We start from the raw sequence: 6,655 nt of genomic DNA on the forward strand, positions 1-6,655 counted from the left end.
CCCGGGGGCCACGCACGCGCAGTGTTGCCTTAAACTTGAACCATTATACTAAGTATATAGCCTATGTGTGTGTGTGTGTGTGTGTGTGTATGTGTGGAGCTATTATTAACCTGATATGCAGGTATTTTAAACCATGGTGACACGAGGGATACTTTAAAAGCTTTCTGGTGTTGTGTGAAAGCTTAGTGGTAGAAAGTAACTATTTACTCAAGTACAGTATTTAAGTCTATAATATAATAATTTTGAGATAGCCCACTTGTACTTTTCTTTACGATTTTCCATTTTGTGCTACTTTATACTTCCACTCCACTACATTACAGAGAGAAATGTTATTTTCTTCTCCACTACATTTATTTGGCAGCTTTAATTACTTTTCTTTGACATACTTCCGGTCTACCTTTTTAATTTGGCTTTCAATTTTTTTTATTTATTTATTTATTTATTAATCTGCCTTTTATTTTCTATTGTATCCTGTCCTACTACTATTCTGTTAATTCCATTTTATTGTTTCTTCTTCATGACCCACCTTTTATATCTGTTTTACTTCTTTTCTCCTTACATCTCCGGTTTTACTCACTTTATTCTGTAGTATTCTTTCCTTTTATATAGGCCTATTTTTAATATTCCATTAATCTTTTATTAGCTCTTTATTTTATTTTGTTTTTATTTCTTTTATGTATTTATTTTTCGGATTTTAATTTCTTTAATCTTCCTCATCGCAGATTTCTGAGTTATGATAGCGTTTCCTGAGTTCCCTATTTTTAATGAGTTTCCATGATAAATGATTTCTTTTGTTTGTTTGTTTGTTTTGTTTGTTTGTTTTGAATATGTGAAGCACTTTGTGTTTACGATGTATTCCTTTTTAGTTGAACCCTGCGGACTGATGCAGCTGTCAGACATGGCGGTGTGTCCCAGTGGCAGTTTTATATGTAACATCTGTGACGCTGAGCATGTTTCCAAGGCAACCACCTGTCGGGCTGTCAGACGTGTAATATTCGAAGGTTATTGATAGCCAAGTGGTTACTGCGCATGCGTCATAGTGACAGTGTTGAAAGTGCAATCAAGGTGAAAGTGCCCATAAATCTTAAAAAAAAAAGAAAAAAAAGAAATGTGACTCTTGCACTGAAACATTTACACTTTTGTAGTGTTGTATGTATAAAGGCATTTATAGGTGTTGCTTTCAAATACACATTATTAAATACTGGTAGTATTGTGATGGCTGATTTCACTAACTACTGAAATATATATCATATGTTGAATGTAGCCACTGAATGCTGTTTAATGAGGTAGGGCAGGCTAAACAACATCATAATTGCTTGTAATGAAATTATAACTTACTTGTTGAGCTATATTTCTATATTTCATATTCAGTTGCTGCCAAGTAGGCCTATGTTTTGTACCTGTTGGGGTCTGCATGACTATTAAATGCTGCTACTGTATTGTTTTTCTTCTTAAATATATACTCATTATCTGCATGTATTCCTTAATATTCTAACTCCACTGAGGAGAAGTAGGAGTTACTTTGACTCAGAGTTGATTGAACTAACTTTTATCACCCGTTCTGAAACCCAAAACTCAGAGTTTGAGAACTCAGAGTTGGTCAACCTTGAGTTAAGCTTTTAACTCAGAGTTAGTTAAACCTGCTTCCTGAAACAGGCCCCAGGTCTAAACCCTACTCTTCAGGTTTAATACATTGTTAAAGATGAAATTAGTGATTTCCAAACTTTTTGGCTGTAGTCAGGGTCTCATTTCAGATGTCTATGAGTTGTCAACAGCTTTACCAAATAGTGAATTTTCTCGCTAAACATCTCACATGGTTTCATTTCAATAAATATTCAGATGATCTAATTTCACCAAAACTCAAAGATGAGAGAAAAAGTCCAAAAACTGAAAGCAGATTTGTATATCAGAGCTTCCTTTTTTCTTCTTTCCTCTCCCATCTCTCATCTCAAGACCCCTCACATTCATCTGCTGACCCTTTGAAGGGGCCGGACCCCTTAGGTTGGGAACCTCTGCACTAAAATAGCTATGTAATTGTATATAAAGTCGTTTAAACTATTTCGACCTCCAGCAGCTACAACAGTAACATGCTGCATACACACACGCTTCAGTATAAATAATCTAATGATGTCATATATAATCATATATTAGTCAGAGGAACCAAACAAATACCTTTAAGTACAATTTACTGTTATTACTTATTTATGTTAACTTAATTCATGCAGGGCTTTACTGCTAATGAAGTGCTTTTACATTACTGTCTTTGTACTTTTATTTAACCTTTGTGTCGTCCTTCCTTCCTCCCTCCTTCTTTCCTTTCCTCCCTTCCTTCCTCCCTCCTTTCCTTCCTTCCTTCCCCCTTCCTTCATTCCTTCCTTCCCTTCTTCCTCCTTTCCTCCCTTCCTTCCTCCCTCCTTTCCTTCCTCCCTCCCTCCTTCTTTCCTTTCCTCCCTTCCTTCCTCCCGCCCTCCTTTCCTTCCTCCTTTCCTTCCTTCTTTCCTCCCTTCTTTCCTTCCCCCCTTCCTTCTTTCCTCCCTCCTTTCCTTCCTTCCCTCTTTCCTTATTTCCTTCCTTCTTCCTCCTTTCCTTCCTCTTTTCTGTCCTTCTTTCCTTCCTGCTTCCTTCCTCCCTCCCTCCTTTCCTTCCTTCCCCCTTCCTTTCCTTCCTTCCTCCCTCCTTTCCTTCCTTTCCTTCCTTCCCCCTTCCTTCCCTTCCTTCCTCCCTTCTTTCCTCCCTTCCTTCCTTGACTTGAGGACAACAGGAGGGTTAAGTAAAGGAGCTGAGTACTTGCTCCACCACCGCCTTACTTTGCAGGTGCACTTAAATATGACTTCATGATTCTTCTGGTCAACAATTTCATCACTCATCTAAATCCAACATCAGCAATTCAATTCAAGAATTCAACAATATTTATGTTTAAAACGGCGACATCAGTAAACTGTGGTGAAATAACCAAACCACAAGTTAAAATGGCTAAACATAAACTGTGGCAGGGTAAATATTATATCGTTACAGACAGTTTGTTAGTGCAAGTGGTAAAGTATGACCGGGAATTAAATAATACTGAGGTCATGATACTACGTCTGACCAGACATCATCAATACAAAAATACAGATTCAGTGTTTTTGTGTATTCTGTTAATACTTCAAATATTTTCAGCAAAGTTTACGAAGATAAACATTTCAATGCTCTATTAAGCTTTCTAAAAACTGCCAGAAAGAGAATTTAGGTGGAGATTTACTGTAATCAACCTTATTAATACCCACTTGGTGTATATTTCAGCAGATTATAGAGACAATAATAAGAAACTATGCTTGCTATAAGTTTAACCTATTACCCAACATGCTAACATCCTTGATTATGTTTGCAGCTAAATAACATTTAACACTGGCAACTTTGGATAGACTTACATAAGAGTAACAGGACTGGCTTTTGTGTGTGTGTGTGTGTGTGTGTGTGTGTGTGTGTGTGTGTGTGTGTGTGTCACTGCATCTTATCTCACTGGGATTTTATGAGACTTTTATTACACTCTTATTTGATTTGTCCTCGTAGTTGTTTCCTGCACCGCATCCGTTTCACCATTAGAACGTATCTGATAAGACTTAGTCTCAAATTAAGGACAGTGTAGTGTTGAATAACACAACTATATTTACCTATTAGTCTCCTAGAAACATCACAAAGCACAAATTAGTTGTATTAAACCAAGAGAGTTGCATATGTAAAGCAGGTTTTGTGTTAATGCCAATGCAGAGTCATGCAGAGTCATGCAGTTCAGAACGCACAAGGAAGAACAGCTGTAAGACCTATTTTTGTAAATGCAGCTCTGGAGATATTTTTTACTGCTTTTTTTGAAACAAGAGTTACGATAACAAGACATCCCTTCCTCAGAATTATCTTATCACTTGCCAGGATGACTTGACATTTCGCTAAATACAGTAGACCAACTCCCATTTCCAGATAAATACTTTCTATTTATAAGAATACGAAAGACGTTATTTTGGGTCCTGACCTAGACATGAAGAGTCATTCCATATCTGTGTTTTCAAGCTGGCCATGAAACCTTACTCAAAACATTGTGGTATGTTATGGACTCTTGCTTTTGCCTTGACTGTTGGGGTCAGTGAGTCACGACCACATATATTGCTTCTCACAGGGATTTTATCTACTATCTGGCCTTGTCATGACTCCTGGTATTTTTAACATACATGTCAATATCAAAGAGGAGAACTGGGTGTTGTCATGTTTCTTTTGAGCCACTCCCCATGATTTTCTTTTTCATTTATGGCTGACTGAGTGTGAATGATTGATTTAAATAGACTTTGCTCACTGTAGCGGTCAATAATCAAGAGTATGAGCAGTAGCCAGTGGTTTAGATCTTGCGTTAGTCGTCTATTTGCAGTAAAATCATTCACTGTCACTCTTCAATTATTCTTTTATTGAACCAAACAGATGGCTGGATTCATATTAACAAATCTTAAGAGGCTACGAGCTGACAAGTCCCTTATGTGACCGAATGTTTGTGTGTGAAATAAACACAATACATGAGTATTCATGAGTTTGAACTCAAGTGAACTGTCGAGTCCACAGGAATTAGGGACTGCTGGGAAAAAGAGAACAGTAAGATCTCTGATTATTATAGGGATCAATAAACGCTAGACTATAAACTTGCCCCACTATTACCTACAGTATGGCCACACCTTGATATGACAGCATGAAAACTGTCTGTGTTGTTAAATTTAATTAATACCTGCACACATTAATACCCTGGGCAAAACAAATTCCTGTTAGCTGATGTGGCACAAAAATCCTTCACAGGTGCAAAGATGTTATGAGCAAAATAAACAGAAAAATGGATGTTAGTCAGGGGGTTCAAATAAGATTAAATAAGATTAAATACCAACTGCAGCAAGCTTAGAGCAGAGAGGAGTGATAGTGGATAAGAGTCAAAATACGGCCATGAAATATAACAATAAATCTGCTTTTTCTCTGCCACTGATTGAGAAAATGAATGAATGACAGTGAGTCACTTAGATGATTAAATTTCCAAAGCGCTCAGTAAGATCACCCTGACAGCTGACCAACATCCAACAGACTGAATGAGCTTTTCTATATTAGCCCATATGTCATGTTGAAATTGAGACGTGCGTGTTTGGGGAAGTAGACTTCATTTCCCTTCAGACACAAGTTGCTCAAAGCTATTTCAGCAAATTTCGTAATTGTCGAGTATCGTAATAGCCTCTCTGATCCGCACGTAACCATTTTAGGCCTCCACCCTACATCGCATCTGGTCTGCAACAGTGCGACTCAATACTTTACTAACATAACACATCCTGAGGGCAGTAAGCTGTTAAATCAGTAGTATTACGGTGCATTCCTGAGATATTACAGAACTTTGCAAACTTAATCCGAATTCTGTTTTTAAGTAACGTACATCTCACACTGTGTTGATTACAATGTCACTGACACTTATGCCAAACAACCTAAAGCCAAGCCAAATAATCATTGTGTGTAGTTTTCCCACAAGAACACTTTTCCTGGCAAATACTCAGACGACCCTGAAGTTCATGTGTATCACTTGAGTTAAATCATTTCAACCTTTCAAGTGTGTGACTGACTAGCATGTTTCACACAGTGTTCAAGTCCTGTAAATGCATTCATGGATAATGTGAAGTGAGAGGTGGAATGTTTTTACAACCTGAACTAGTTTTTCCAGGTTGTCAGTCACTGTCAATAACATTTTAAAAAACGCCTAAAGCAGCTGTGTGATGTCAAAACTAATAGTGCGTGACTATATGAATATTTAAAGTACGTCCAATGTGTGTGTTTGAGTGTCACCTGCAGCAGAATATCAGGTGTGAATCTACAGGATGAGGTATTGCTGTTATCAGATATATACCCCTTTTCCACCGAGCTGGAGCTGGTGCTGGTTTGGAGCCAGAGCCTGACTAAGCACCGGTTCTTTGCTTTTCCACCGCCAAAGCTCCAGCCCCAAGCCTCAGAACGGTGTCAGAGCGAGCACCAAGTCTTTGCTGGTCTAAAGCAAGAACTGATTACGTCAGCGGACTGGGGGCAGTCATAATTTAGTTTATTAGCCAGCTAGCGGGGTTAACGTTTATTGGCAGGCTAGCGTGGCATTTACAGAGGTAAAAGTACTATTCTTATCATTTTTGTGCCAGAGCTGTCTTCTTCTTCTGCTGCTGCTTCTTCTTCTTCTTCTTAGTTTCCGGCAGGCTACATGCCTTGCGCCATGTTGCTGCCTCTCACTGGTGAATCATGGAAGTGCAAAAGGTTCGTAAGAGGTGCTTGGATTAGCACCAACTGAGCACTGGCTCTTGCACTAGCTCCGAACCAGCACTGGCTCCAGCTCGGTGGAAAAGGGGTAATAGTAAGCTGAAACTTTAGCAGCTGGTTGGAAAGAAGCTGCATGATTGGGGGAAATAGAATAATAATGTTTTTATTATTTTTTATTATGGATTCTTGCCTACATTGCAAGAACTCATTCTTCATTCTTCTGCCCCTCCCTCGGTCCAGTCATCACTGCTGAAACCCACCTTGGTGGCACCTCCAGTATGCTACCCCATCCCACCACTCACCTAAACCCCTCTGACTATACAACACTCAGCTCACAGCAGCCCCCCACTGTTCTTCTTATCTG

Source organism: Scomber japonicus, chromosome 6, assembly GCF_027409825.1.
Source record: "Scomber japonicus isolate fScoJap1 chromosome 6, fScoJap1.pri, whole genome shotgun sequence".
Lineage (NCBI taxonomy): Eukaryota > Metazoa > Chordata > Actinopteri > Scombriformes > Scombridae > Scomber > Scomber japonicus.